Raw genomic sequence first — 16,190 nt, forward strand, 5'->3', positions numbered from 1 at the left:
AAGCGTTGAAAAAAAAATTCACCTACCTTTTTCATCGATGATAGGAACGCCCCCAAAGACCGCTGCCTTGGGCTCAGCGAGGGCGTGGCTGGGCAGGAAGGCACAGAAGTACGCCCACAGCGCCCACAGCCAGCCCCACGCCCGCAAGATATTCCTCATGCTGGTAGAGGGATCAACTGGTGCTTCGGCATAATAATCCAAGAGAGGCCCCAGAGACACCAGCGATCATGATCAGTCGACTGACAGGATTCAGTCTTTCAATTTCAAGGTCACACACAAAAAAAAAACTTTCGAAGATTAATTCTCCTCCTTCCGGTAACACTTAATTAGACACACCTACATTGTATACTAATAACACAAACGTCACGCAATCAGTTGCTTCTTTGAATCACATCACTACTGACAGCTTTATTTTCAAAGTATATGACCCTATGTTGTTGTTTATCTCAAAGGGGGGGAAACAACTAAATAAAACTGACTTCACACAAGGGGAAAACAACTTCCTGGAACGTGTTTTTTTTTCTTTTCACACACACAAACTAATCATTCATTGACGTCAGGTCGCTTCTATATGACAAATGGACACCCAATTGGTATGTTTCTTCTTTTCTTTTCTTATGATTATCTTAAATTTCTTTTGATTGAGTTTTTTTTTTCAAAACGATAAAGCGTCGCAAGAACTCTGTAAAATTAAAAATTAAAAATAAAAGTGAGGAAATGTGTTTGTTATTCCACGGACGTATAATTGATAAATCATCGTTACGAAAAACTGTAATAAAAAAAATGTAAAAATAAATATAAAAAAAAAAACCATGACAACAAAGAAAAAAATAATCAAGAAAAAGACGAAAATAATTCCCAGGTACCAAAGCAGCAGAAAAATTACTTTCACGTAAACGTCGGGTTAAAGAGAATTCAATTCCAAAAATAATTCTACAGGAACAACGAACAAAGAAAAATTTTTTAAAAATACAGCAAAGAAAGAGGATAAAAAAGATAAGAAAGGAAAAGGATAAAGAATAGAGACAAAAAAGCAAATAAAAAGAAAAAGAAACAATATTATAAAACAAAATATAGTGCAGAAAAATTCTGAAGAGACAATGAAAAAAAAAAGATAACTTTCTGGAGAGACGATAAAAAAATATTCTGGAGACCATGGAAACAAACAAAATATTATGAAGGCACAATGAACACAAGAAAAACATAACATCAACGGCAAAAAAAATATGAAAGACAATGAAAACAAATAATCATATTATAAAAAATAATAAAAACAAGTACACGACGACAACAAAAGAAAATAAATGCACTCAAAAGCAGGAGACGTGAGAAAAAAAGAGATAATTACTGCAAAGACACAGCGACAACAACAGTAAAAAAGATAATATATAAAAGAAGAAACAATGAGAGAAAAACACAGTCCCAGATGAGGAGTCCGATAAAGAGGCGGTGATTACAGTTTATATAACAATCTGACGGCAGTCCGACTGATGGATCTGGTGATGATGTGATGATTGTGAAGAGCTGCCGGGAATAATGGGAGAGAGAGAGAGAGAGAGAGAGAGAGAGAGAGAGAGAGAGTTTTCCGAATTGCTATGTGGTCATGAGAAAATATATGTATTTCGGAATGAGAGAGAGAGAGAGAGAGAGAGAGAGAGAGAGAGAGAGAGAGAGAGAGAGAGAGAGGACGACGACAGCCTAATTATTCCGGTGTGGTTGCAATAACGATTGTATCAAAGGGTTATTTCTCCCTGTGGTTGCAATCACGATGGTATCATGAGATGATGACCAACGCAGTGCTTGCAGGAAAAACGGAGGTTCGAGTAGCTCAGAATACTCCGGTGGGGAAATTTGTTTCCGTCAAATCTTGTAACATTGCTCTCTCTCTCTCTCTCTCTCTCTCTCTCTCTCTCTCTTAGTAAATGTGGTAGCTCTCTCGTCTCACACTTTAAAAGATCCAAGTTCGATCCCTGGACGACGAACCAGCACCCCTTTATGGCATACTAACATATTTATTTTTATACGATATATATATAATATATATATATATATAATATATATATATATATATATATATATATTTTTTTAAAATATATATATATATATATAATATATATCTTCTACCAGAAGCACAAAAGAAATGGCGACGATGCAAATGACACATATATGACATCTACGGTGATGTGAATAACGGAGAAAAATTGCTGAAGAACAAAAACCAAAGATAATTTCAAGGCTACGCCTCTGGGAGGAGGAGGAGGAGGAGGAGGAGGAGGAGGAGTTACAGTGGCTTTAATTGGAAGTTGATTTAGTGTACTTATGGTACGAACGTGACGTTTAGGAAAAAGTCCGCAGCTGAGAAAATAATGACAATGATGATAATAATAACTGCCTTCATACGATATGTACAAAAATTATAATACTGATGATGACGTCAATATGACAATAAAACATCGGTGGCTCCTATTCTCAGAAGCACAGTGTATCCGACGGAATTCTTATTACTGAAATATAACTTAAGTAAAATGATAGAATATACAATTTAGGCCGCAGACCAGGCGCTGGCACCTATGATATCATTCAGCGCTGAATGTACAATTGAGAGTAGAGGGTTTGACAGGTATAACAGGAAGAAAACCTCAAAGCAGTTGCACCATGAAACGATTGTTAGAAGAAGGTGGAAAGTACAATAATGGAAGAAAGAATATGAACGGAGTACAGTCAAAAGAATGAAGGGGGTTGCAACTCGTGGCCGAAGGGGACGTGGCAAAGACCCTTAATTTCTACAGTTCGCCGCGTACGGTGCACTGCCGGCACTAACCCCCTACGAGGGCACACCAAATAATCAGGCATCCTAGCTGTAGGGCGTCGTCGGTACTAAGATCTCCTTTACGTATCTGTAGTAAAGTTCCCATCACAAACTATTTCTTCATCAATTTTAGTTGAGTGATCAATAACCTGCTACGTTGTTAATGCCTGTCATCAAACCGATTCAGCAGTGAAAATAAATTGTATGAATATTATAATGAATGTTTAATTAAGACCCCGGAAAAACCAGTCAGGCCGTTGATAATTCCCTACTAATTAAAGTTTCGGGGAGGGGGTTAAGAAGGCCAAGTCATAAATGCAATATATATATATAGCTCTATATATATATATATATATATAAAATATATATATATATATTATATATATATATATATATATATATAGATTTATATATAATACCATAATATATATATATATATTATATATTATATATATAATATATATATATAGATAAAGATAATACATACATACATACAATACATACATATTATATATATTATATAATTATAATATAATGTATTATACAACAAGTTAATATATATATATATATTACTATAATAGATATAGATATACATAACATACTATTATATATAAGTATATATATAAACTATATATTATATATACAATATATAATTAACATATATATATATAATATATATATATATTATATATATAATACACTCTACAATTTATATATGTATGCATATGCATTATATATATGTAAATACAATTCTGTGACAGGACATAAATCTGTGCTGTGTCCATCGAAAGTTTATTACATTATTCAATACACTGGCCCAAAACACCTTTTTGACATATAAACATCAGCAATTGTTTTCCATCTTCTCAACTGGAAACAATGCCGCTTCTACCAGTAACTTATGGTTTAAACCCCCTGGGGGGTAGGAGGAGGGGAGAATAAGGGGGTAGGAGGAACAACATTTCTGAGACAGACACGACCTAGGCCTACGCAAGAATGTCTCCATTGACGAGAATCTGTGTCACCCCCGAAAAAGAGTAACCGCAAGCATCTTACCCACATCCCACTTCCTTGTAGGCCTACTCAGGGAGGTCCTTCCCCACGGACGTCGCTGAAGGAACGAAGGGACCACACGCTCAAAAGTCTCCCAAATTTACCAGGGGGCCGAAAACCACACTGCCGGTTGAAACAAGCCGATGTCATCCGGTTGTCTCAAGACAGCACGTAAGGACTTGCAGCTCTCTCTCTCTCTCTCTCTCTCTCTCTCTCTCTCTCTCTCTTGGAGGGAAGGAACCATTCCACTCCGTACATATCTTTGCTTGTGTTTCAGGAACTTTCTCCAAAATGTAAAAAAATAAAAATAAATAAATAAAAGAAAAAAATACTCAAATCACCTGCCCTAAAAATCCATTTCGTTCAGAAAATATAAATATCTGAAATGCAGCATCCACTATAGGGACAAAAACTGCAGGGAAAACAGGCCTATAAACATACATGAACAAAAATAAGTAATATATACATACATATACACACGCCTGACCATCGCTGAAACCCACCACCACCCCTAAAATGTGTATTACCCATCATAAACCACTTATTCCACTTAACTACACCCAGGGACCACTTAACGCCAGTTAAGCAGGAGATCCCACTACGAGGTTCACGACCACTCACTCACTCACCCAAACTATTTCACGATCCTCTCAAATCCTGAAACGCATCGAAAAAAATAATAAGATATAGATTCTATATCGATTCTATCAACGGTCTCCTCCTGTTGCAAGCAGTTAAGGGCCCTCACTTCGTCTGCTTCAATGGGCATATTCGGGAATAATTCGTGCAATCTTCTTGGCCGAGTGGGTTTCTGTGATTTTCAAGTACTATATTATAGGTCATGACGCATGGCCTATTGGCACAGGGTTAGAGGTCCCGGGCCGTTGCGCACGTTCGAGCACGTGAAACTTTTAATGTTATATATATTAATATATATATATATATATATATATATATATATATATATATATATATAGTATATACCTTACTTTTACCATTCATGCAGCAGAGAGAGAGAGATATTCACAGCTGACGAGTGAAGCAATTCCTTACGTTATAAATTAGAAAATATTTCAAACATTAATGAAATATTTCAAACATTAAGAAAACATTGCAAACATTCGAATATATTTAAAAACTTAGGCAATATTTCAAACATTAACAAATATCTCAAACATTGGCATATAACTAACATTAGGAAATATGTCAAACATTAGAAAACATTTCAAACATTAGAAAATATTTCAAATATCAAGAAAATATTCTAAACACTAGGAACTTTCAACCATTAAAAAAATGTTGCAAACATTAGAAAATATGTCAAACATTAGGACAGATTTCAAACTTTAGAAAATATTTCAAACATTGGCAAATATCTCAAATATTGGTAAATATCTCAAACATTAGGAAACATTACAAACCTTGGGAAATAATTCAAACATTAGGAAATATTTCAAACCTTAAGAAAATATTTCAAAGCATTGGGAAATATTTCAAACCTTGGGAAATTTTTCAAACATTAGGAAATATTTCAAAACACAAAGAAATATTTCAAACATTAGGAAAAATTTCAAAACAGAAATATTTCAAACATTAGGAAATATTTCAAACATTAGGTAATATTTCAAACATTAGGAAAAATTTCAAAACACAGAGAAATATTTCAAACATTAGGTAATATTTCAAACATTAAGAAACTATTTCAAACATTTGCATTTGTTCCGAGATGAAGTATTCAATAATTCAACAGCGCAAATCAGCTCGAATTCCCCGAATTTACTAAATTTGCCTGCTCGAAACAATAAGCGTCGGATGAAAGGCTTCCGAACGAGTTTTCACAACTAGGAGTTATAAGTAGTTTCTTGATATCCTTTCATTTCCTGCCTTGTTAACTTTTCATTTATCATTCCCTTTCCACCTCCCCCCTTTCAATTTGAAGGCAATTACAGCTTACACTTCAGCTTTCCCTTTAGTGCGTTTGTTTGACGTTCCAATCGTATCCTTCCCTTCCCCCCCTGACATCATTACCTTGCATTCTTCATATTCGTTGTTTTAGTCTTTGAACTATGTACTTGTTCTCTCTCTCTCTCTCTCTCTCTTATTCCGAATTGAAAGGCATTGACGTTTGATATACATAGTACAGTTTCTCATGAACACAAAGCAAAGCTAAATTTTGCGCTCTCTCTCTCTCTCTCTCTCTCCACTACCAATGATACCTTAATAACGTCCCACTCCTCAGCTAAAAACTACAATTATCAACCTTTTTCCCCCCCACCTGAACACTAAGACCCAGTCCATCTCAGAGAAAATTAGGGTTACCAACACCAACAGTTCCTTCCCCACCCCCCCCTCTCTACTTCCCCCTCCCACCCTCCCCTCGCTCCCACCTCCTTAAAAGTTGCAAATCATATGCACCAACAGCGAAATCACCCTTGCTCGCCAAATCCCTCTGGTGCAGGGCTGGACCAGTACATCTCTAACCCCCTGCCCCTCCCCTCCTTCTCCCCCCCCTTCCCCCCCCCCCCCTTAGCTACGCGCACGCACACGCACACCTTTATTTTTTAAGCAGAGTGTACAACCTCTGATTACACAGTTGTTCAACCTACTTTATGCTCCCCCCCCCCCCTCCCTCCCTCTCTCTCTCAAGCGTTGTCTTAACGGAAACGGCACCCCACCCCCACCCCTGGGCCCCTTGCCCCTAAACCCCAAACTCTCGGGGAGGTTCTCTCTCTCTCTCTCTCTCTCTCTCTCTCTCTCTCTCTCTCTCTCAGTACCTTCAAGTAATAAAGACGATAAGGCTGACATAACTGAAATGAAAGAGTGGAATACAGAAAATTTTAGCACTCTCTCTCTCTCTCTCTCTCTCTCTCTGCTCATGAAACAATAAGAAACAATGAAAGAATGGAATAACACGAAATTTTCCCTCATCAACCATCCCCAACCTCTCCCCCATCTCTCTCTCTTTCTCTCAAAAAAAAAAAAAAATAATAATAATAACAATAAATAATAATAACAAACGATGAAACATACAAAGCAATGAAAGAATGGAATAACATGAAATTTTCCCTCATCACCCACCTCCTCCCCTATTTCTCTCTCTCTCTCTCTCTCTCTCTCTCTCTCTCTCATTTCGTTGCTGCTTCACTTCCCAAGCATACGAGGGTCAACACGGAAAGTCTTCCCGGGGTCTTGTTTGTTTTCCCTCCATTGCTCACGAGGGCAATTTCTGGTATCACTGCATCCCCCCTTCCCCTTCCCTTTTACCTATAACCCCACCCCCTTCCCCCCATACCCAAAATGGCTGCTAATGACCGTGTTCGGCTTACTCGTTACTTAAGCACAAAATTGTGTGCGTTTCTTTCCCGACTGACTGTTCAATCATAGCGTGGAACAGTTTCTTTCTTTCGTGCAATTTTTTTTTTTTTATGCAATATTTTTTTTCGAAGCAATATTTTTTGGAGGGGCAATATTTTTTTTCGAAGAAATTTTTTTGAGGCAATATTTTTTAAGCAATATTTTTTTTGAGGCAATATTTTTTTTTGGAATAAATTTTTTTGAGGCAATATTTTTTGAGGCAATATTTTTTTTCGAAGCAATTTTTTTTCTGAGGCAATATTTTTTGAGGCAATATTTTTTTCGAAGCAATTTATTTTTAGGCAATATTTTTTTTTCGAAGCAATTTTTTTAGGCAATATTTTTTGAGGCAATATTTTTTTCGAGGCAATATATTTTTTTTAGGAAATTTTTTGGGGGGGAATTTTTTTGAGTCAATAAACATTTTTTTCGAGGCAATATCTTTTATGCAACATTTTTTTAGAGGTAATATTTTTTAGGCAATATATTTTTTTAGGCAATATTTTTTCGACTTTTTTTTTTTTTTTTTCTTTGAGGCAATACCTCCCTCCATCAGATATTTCTTTCCGAAGCCAATCCGTTCTCTTCGGTCTCTTCCAGTTAAGGTTGGCGCAAGGATTTCCGGGACAACACGAGTTACTTCCAAAGCCTTACAAGGGATGAATAACGATTCAAGTCGTTTTTATGCAATTCGTCTGTGAAATTCAACGAAGCTCAGTTTTCCCGGCTTATGACTCCGTCCTCCTTCATAATCTTTTACTGCTTTCTTTTTTCTTTAATCTTCTTTACCTTTTGATATTTAGATTTTTATAAGCTTCTTTACTTTTCAATTTATTTTTTACTCTTCTTATTCTTTCTTTTACTTTTGCATAACTTTCAATATTCCTTACCACTCTCAGCCAGCTAAGGACATTAACTTTATATATATATATATATAGATATATATATATATATATATATATATATATATATATATATATATATATATAAATATACATATATAATATATATATGTATATATATATATATATATATATATATATATATATATATATATATATATATATATATACGTGTGTGTGTGTGTGTGCTCTTCTCCCTGACGCAGAAGTGAGGGTTCGATTCCCTGGACTATCTCAGCTTGTGGTGGTTTTAAAAATGATTATTTTCAATATATAAAATGTTTCCTGAAATGTTAATATTTTTCATTTGAATTGAAATTCAACCCCGTAGGAAGGTCGTGCCGTCAGTGCGCCTCACTCGTTGCACTGTAGGCATCACTTAAGGTTCTTTGCATGCGTCCCTTCGGCCCCTAGCTGCAGCTTATTTCATTCCTTTTACTGTACCTCCATTCTTATTATTACTTCACCTTCCTTTTACAGTCAATTTCCCTTTCAGCCATGAATGACCTCAAAAGTCCCAGCGCTTGCCTTCGGCCTAAATTGTATATTCCATGCCATTCCAGATCATAAACACGTTAAAAATATCCGTACGTATATATAAATACGTATGAACCCGTATACGTGAAAAAACCAAACATTACATAACTATTTTACTCATTTCTAGACCATTCCACTCCCCATTCTGCTTCATCAAAGGTCACCTCAGGTCACGTAGTAAGGGTCAAGTTACCACACACCCCCCTCCCCTCGTAACGTGCTTCCTCCGAAGGAGGAAAAATGTTTTTATTACCCCTGAAGTCCGTGAGGATTTGAAAAGAACATTCAAATCCCGCCCCCCCACCCCCCCCCCTCCTCCCTCCCCCACTCCCTCCCCCATCCCCCACCTTTCACCCACCCCCATTAACAGGAGCCATGACAGAGGAGTCTTGTCCTTCCGCAAAATGAGATGTATTAAGACCCCCTTCTGCAATAGTTTAATCTATTCCGCTGTTGCTAAGCCTACAATTTCTTGCATCCATCTCTCTCTCTCTCTCTCTCTCTCCTATATATATATATAATATATATATGTATATATATATTTCCTCATGAACAGAAAGAAATCTCTCTCTCTCTCTTATATTTTCTCCTGTGCATAAAGCATATACAAACTCACTCTCTCTCTCTCTCTCTCTCTCTCTCTCTCTCTCTCTCTCTCTCTCTCTCTCTGTGTGTGTGTGTGTGTGTGTGTGTGTGTGTGTGTGTGTGTGTGTGTGTGCCATACTCCGAATTGAAAGACATTGGTGTTTGATAAATACATATAATTTTCTCATGACCACAGAGCAAAGCTAAACATTCTCTCTCTCTCTCTCTCATCACATCCCGAAATGAAAGCCATCACTACCAACATCAAATCTAAAGCAAGCCTACGTAATTACAAGATTAACATGCTTCCATTCAGTCACTGTCGTTTTCAATGCAACGTCCGGCGGAACTCGTACGCGACTCGTCGCGAAATCTGAGGCATAATACTTTCGGCTTCAAAGGACCAACTCCAATGGAAAAATGCAAACTAGTATCGTGGAAAATATTATGGGGACGATTTCCACTCAACGGCCCAAAGATATTTGTAGGAAGTCGTATTCATAGCATAACGATACAAAGTAGCTTATGAATTACGTGTTATTGATGAGAAATCTTGGAAATTCCCAGGGTCTAGAGAAGAAAGAAATATATAAATCGGCTAATACTGATGGAAAAATAACTGACAATGAAACAATATATAAATTCGGCTAATACTGATGAAAAAATAGCTGACAATTCCCAGGCCCTAGACAAGGAAGAAATATATAAATTCGGCTAATACTGATGAAAAAATAACTGATAATTCCCAGGCCCTAGACAAGGAAGAAATATATAAATTCGGCTAATACTGATGAAAAAATAACTGATAATTCCCAGGCCCTAGACTAGGAAAAGAAAACGAAATTAATTCGAATAATACTGATGGAAAAACTGATAATTACCTGGCTTTGAACAGGAAAAATAAATAAATAAATAAATAAATTCGGTTTATACTGATGAAAACGGAACTGATAATTCCTAATCCTTAGACAAGGCTCTGGACAAGGAAAAGAGAAATAAATTCGGTTGATCTTAATGAAAAATCTTGATCATTTCCAGGCTTTGAATATAAAAGATAATACAAAACGAACAAAGAAATAGGAGATAGGAGAGGATGGGGGAGACTTGAAATAAAGACAACAAAAGTAACCGTAAAAAAAAAAAAAAAAAAAAAAAAAAAAAAAAAAAAACTTATGATAAAAAAATACCAAAGAACTCAGAAATCAGAAATGACACGGGAGAATAGAAATAAAGAAAACAAAAGTAATTTGCAAAAAATATAGTATTTAGTATAAACATCTGAAAATAAAAGAATAAACGAACTTGGAAATCAGACTTAACAACAAAAGTAACAGCAAAAAATATAAAAATTATAAATGTACAAAAAGGAAAAAAAAAAAAAAAAAAACAGCCAAATACTAGTAACAACACAAGCGCAAAAAAAAAAAAAAAAAAAAAAAAAAAAAAAAAAAAAAAAAAAAAAAAAAAAAACAATGAACAATGAAAACAAAAAGGCAGGCATTTGATCTCGTTGCCGATGGCACAGCCGCAGTCATTAGCTTAAACTGACACCAATCCTCTATTACCATACGACCCATATCAGGTGAAAAAGGACCTCATCAATCTGAAAAAGCCCAGGAGGAAATCATGATTGAGAGTGACGCTTCGCTTCGTATCAATCACGAAAGGTCAAACGGCTAAAATGAATGACTGAATGAAAATAAATAACTGAAAGCGTTTGCTACATACTGCAAAGGATTACAAAGGTGATTCCATGTTCACATATCATCAGACGTGAACACAATAATAATAATAATAATAATAATAATAATAATAATAATCATAATCATAGGAGCACTAGGCATAATCCCACGATCCCTGAAAAGGAATCTAGAAAAACTAGAGGCTGAGTAGCTCCAGGACTCATGCAGAAGTGTGTGATCGTAGAAACGGCCGCACATAGTAAGAAAAGTGATGGTCTCCTAAGGAGGCAGGATGCAACCCGGAACCCCACACTATAAATACCACCCAGTCGAATTGGAGGACTGTGATAGAGCAAAAAAAAAAAAAAAAAATAATAATAATAATAATGCACATAAAAACACTAAACGGCCACAGTTACAAACTGTGATGTTAAATCACAAGAAATCTTATATTCCTGAGCCTATTTCTTCTTTACTTTCTGATAATAAATGGATCTATTAAATCTTAATGTTTTTATTTCTTTATTTCACATATCCTTCATCGACAATATAATTTAGGTAAGCATTGAAGTAGTTAAAATGAAAAGTTTTTATTTCCCGAAAATACAAATATCTGACAAAGGAAGTTCTAGGAAGTTCTACTCATAACCTTTCTTTGGTTCAGGTTCACAAAAAAAAAATTAAGATGATCTGCCTTGAGGATAAAATACGGAAAGCAAACCGTTAAGACTTTCACTCATAAAATTATGCATATTTCTTCAACCATTAGACAAGAGGCGACTGGTTAATTGCAAAATCGTGTCAGCATTAAACTGACTGATTTTGGCACAAGAGCAAAACAATTTACATTTCAGTTTAAAGACGAAAACAAGATATACCTGACACAAAAGACATTTACATAAGTAAACACGAAGGCCAGAAACCAGCATTCAATCAGTGGTCGGGGTAAGTTTTCGTTTAACCTAAAACTTCCACAATCAAATTTATAAATAAGAGTTATTGCCAAAAACACGAACTCGTGTTGAGTGTCCATTTAAGGGAATAACCAGCGTCAAGTCAGAATCTAACTAAAATTTATAAACACTTCATCTTACTGTATCCCTTCGAAAAACTTTAAACATACATACATACATACATACACACAAATATATAAAGCGTGTATATACTATGTGTATATGTAAATAAGTAAATAAATAAATATATAACATATGTATGTATACACATATTATATTATAAAGATATAGCTATAAATCATACATAGAGAAAGATAGATAATTTGTGTATATGCAAGCAAATAAATAAGATATGGATATATGTATATTATATCATATAGATGATATATATACATATAATATAGTATATATATATATATAAAAAATATAGTATATGTAAATAGTAAATAAATGTAAATAAATATATAATATACGTATGCTATACAAAGATATATTATATAAAAGATAAGTATTGCTATAGAAATACATATTATAGATAGAAAGATAAATAATTTGTGTATGTGCAAGCAAATAAAAAAATAAATATGTGTATATAGATATAGAAAATTATAATAATTATATATATAATATATATATATATATATATATAATATATGTATGCATATGTTATATAGATATAGATATATATACATATATTATCATAATAGATAGATATATATACATATATAGATAGATAGATATAGTTGGATAGATAGACAGCTACAAAACACTTCTCCCCCCAAAGCCAACGAAAGATACAACCTCGGGAACGCGCGAGCCATGTGCAAATGGCATTCTTGAAAAAGGTGCCTTCGAGCCGGTCTCCCCAGGAGCAAAATACTATATAATTCCTTTGTTCCGGCGCGAATGAGGGGCCCCATTACCTATGCAAAAAAGCAAGAAGAAGAAGAAGAAGAAAAAAAAACTCAAGTTCGGTATAGCCGACGGGGTGGTTTTCATGAAAAAAAAAAAAAAAAAAGAGGAGGGGGAGGGGGGGGGGGGGACCATTAGTTGGTGTATCCTATTCAATCAGCTGAGCAAGAAAGTCACTGCAAGCCGCTCAGGCTATACTTACAGAGTATTAACTGCTCTCTTTCTGAATAATATATATATATATATATATATATATATATATATATATATATATCTATATATATATATATACACACACACACACACATGTCAAATGTATTTTTTAGTTGATAGCCAAATATATTCGTCACACATCTAAGACACTGCACGGAAAGATATGAATAAATTGAATATAGAATTTAGGCCAAAGGCCAAGCACTGGGACCTATGAGGTCATTCAGAGCTGAAACAGAAACTGACAGTAGGAAGGGTTGAAAGGTGTAACAGGAGGGAAACCTAGAAGTTGCACTATGAATTAATTGTTAGAAGGTGGAAAGTAAGATGGAAGAAAGAGAATATGAGCGGAGGTGCAGTAAATGGAACGAAAGAGGTTGTAGTTAGGGGCCGGAGGGACGTTGCAAAGAACCTTTAGTAATGCCTACAGTGCATCACCTGAGGTGCACTAACGGCACTATCATACTACGGGGCACTGAAAGAGAAACTGGCTTCATTAAAAAAAAAAACTTTTCCCATTAGGAAATTCGGCCCAATTACATTATAAAAAAAATTGACCCTGACACTGAGAAATTAGAGGTATATAACACAAAATACAGACCGTTCATGTATTAACAAAACTGAGAAGATGAGAAAAACAAAAAGAAAATGGGGGAAAAACAGGAATCGAACAAAATGGGAAAAATCCATAAACCGATGAAAAGAAAATAGAAAAAACAAATCTAACAAAAGCAAATGGGGGAAAGCAAAAATTGGACAAAAGAAAAAAGAAAAAAAAAAAAATGGAACAAAATAAAATGAAAACAGAACAAAATGAAATGAAAAAAAAAAAACGAACAAAAGAAAATGGGAATAAGCAAAAATAAAACGAAAGAAAATGGGATAAACTTTCAATTGAACAAAAGGAAATGGTAAAAAAAAAAAAAAACAAATCGAGCAAAAGGAAAAGACAAAAAATACATAAATTGTGCGCAACTGGACTTGCCCATCCGTAATGGAGACGTGCAGCAGAGCCAATGCGAAAGGAAAACAAAAATTCCTCTTCAATCACTCCAGCCGTATGCGCTACAAAAAAAAAAAACACCCCCCCCCGTGAAAAAAAAGTCCTTTAGGACTGGTGCAATGCAACACAAAAGTGCCGATGGAGTCCATTCAGCTCAAAACCCCCATCGTTCTAATACAGCTAAGCCCAAAGCAGCCCAGCAGCTGCTTTTATACGTTACGCTTTCGCGATGAAATGCCAGAGTAATCCTTGCCAATGGCTAATCATTACAAACGCTTATTATCGTTACAACTAATCGCCTGTTTAATGAACAAAGTTTATGCTGATTATCTGCTTGGTTTACTTTTTCCCCGGGGGGGGGGGGGGGGGGGGTGGGGGGGGGGGGGGGGGGGGGGGGGGGGGGGGGGGGGGGGGGGGGGGGGGGGGGGGTGGGGGGGGGGGGGGGGGGGGGGGGGGGGGTGGGTCGCGTGGGAAGTTTATGGAACCTCATTAAGCTTTGCTTTGTTCTTGTTTCTTCGCTTTACGCACGCCTTCTCTCTGCCTCCCTTTTGACCTTGCTATTAGCCTTCGCTCCGCTATTCAGGGTGGATGTATTGTTTTCGCTTTCCTCGGGGGTCCGGGGGCAGTAGGGAGAGAAGTGGATCATCCACATAGTGAGTATTAAAATATTTCGAGTCAGGGCCACCAGACAAATAGAACAGAATGGAATATAGACTTAAGGCCAAAGGCCAAGCGCTGGGACCTATGTGGTCATTCAGCGCTGAAATGTAAACTGAAAGGTTCAAGTTGAGGAAAACCTCAAAGCAGTTGCACTATGAAACAACTGTTAGGAGAGGGTGGAAAGGAAGATGGAAGAAAGAGAATATGAACGGAGGTACGGTAAAAGGAATGAAAGGGGTTGACGCTAGGGGCGCCGAATGGACGCTGGAAAGAATCTTCAGCACACCAGACATCGAAAAACAGTGATATATTTTTAACTGAATTCAACTACGCTTACTTCTTTCCTCATGTACTCTCTTTTAACATATTAGAATCTCAACTGAAACTTGCGTGTGGTATTTAAAACTATGGATGATTCAATAATACCACCATAACTGCAACCTCATTAAAATACCTACTGACTGGAAAGAGAAGACTAATCAACAACAGAAGAGTAATGTCCAAACAAAACCCTTTTGATACCTGGCTACCAGCACGCGTGTATATGTGTGTAGGAGAGAGCGCTTGCTTGCAGTATCGAACACGCAAATTCTCGCATATGTACAGACCAGACTATCCCATCCCAAACCCGCGCCACAATGCATTGTAAGACTGAAAAGTGTAAAAACCGCCCAGGCCGAGACGCAAAATATAAAAACATCGCAATCAGTCCGAGCTGCATACAAACCAACCGGCGATACAAAAACTAGACGGCAAACTCTTTGCCGAAAAAAGTTCCCGGCGAGTCGTGCAACATATCCAACATAGGCGCATGTTGCAACCGCTGATGGAGCCCGCCTGAAAGGCAGCCATTAATAGAAAAAATAAAGTTTGGCAGCGTAATAGTATTTGAATAAAGGCTGAAACATTTCCATCCCCCTCTGATCACTTCAATCCGTGCCGGAGTAAAAAAAAAGAAAAAAAAAATGGCGGGAAAAATTTACGCGCGAACAAAAAGTGCGCGAAAATTCTAAGCGCGAGACGGGGTGGGAAGGGGTGGGGGAGTGAGTGGGTGGGTTGGTGAGGGGCGGGAGGCGGAAGCTTGTGAGGACAGAACGGCACTCGATGATTTTCTGCTCTTCTTTTTCCGATTTCAATCGCTGGTCTCGAAATGCTCCAATATGAAGTCTGTAGCTACTGTGTTGCAATTTTTACACTTCAATTAATTATCCATTCACGGGTACCATATTTATCTCACGCTCCTCAAAATGCAGTTCTAATTAATTTTAAACTAACACCTGCACATCTCTTGTGATTAAGTGGTTGATCTTCATAACGGTCTGGAACTGAGGGATACTTAGCAAGTTGCTCCCAACGATGAAAAATACATTTTCATTTCGATAGAAGGAAATCATTACTACTAAGAGGGTAATAAAAGGTAAGATCAATATATCTCAAATATTTCGGGTTTTATTCATATTATATAAAACAATGTCAAGTTGCAACTACCTGAAGCCTTTGATGATTGGCCGTGACAAGCACGTTTTC

The 16,190-nt window shown here is 36.3% G+C and overlaps 1 long non-coding RNA gene across 1 annotated transcript in view; it reads right to left on the reverse strand.

Annotated features, from left to right (window-relative positions):
* Positions 1 to 479: 479 nt before the first annotated feature.
* Positions 480 to 16,190, reverse strand: part of LOC135223251 (uncharacterized) — a 39,225-nt gene continuing 23,514 nt past the window's right edge. The window contains exon 2 of the long non-coding RNA XR_010316441.1: positions 480 to 682. This is a non-coding gene — a long non-coding RNA (uncharacterized LOC135223251). The remainder of the gene's footprint in view (positions 683 to 16,190) is intronic.

This window comes from Macrobrachium nipponense, chromosome 8, assembly GCF_015104395.2.
Source record: "Macrobrachium nipponense isolate FS-2020 chromosome 8, ASM1510439v2, whole genome shotgun sequence".
In the NCBI taxonomy this organism is placed as follows: Eukaryota; Metazoa; Arthropoda; class Malacostraca; order Decapoda; family Palaemonidae; genus Macrobrachium; species Macrobrachium nipponense.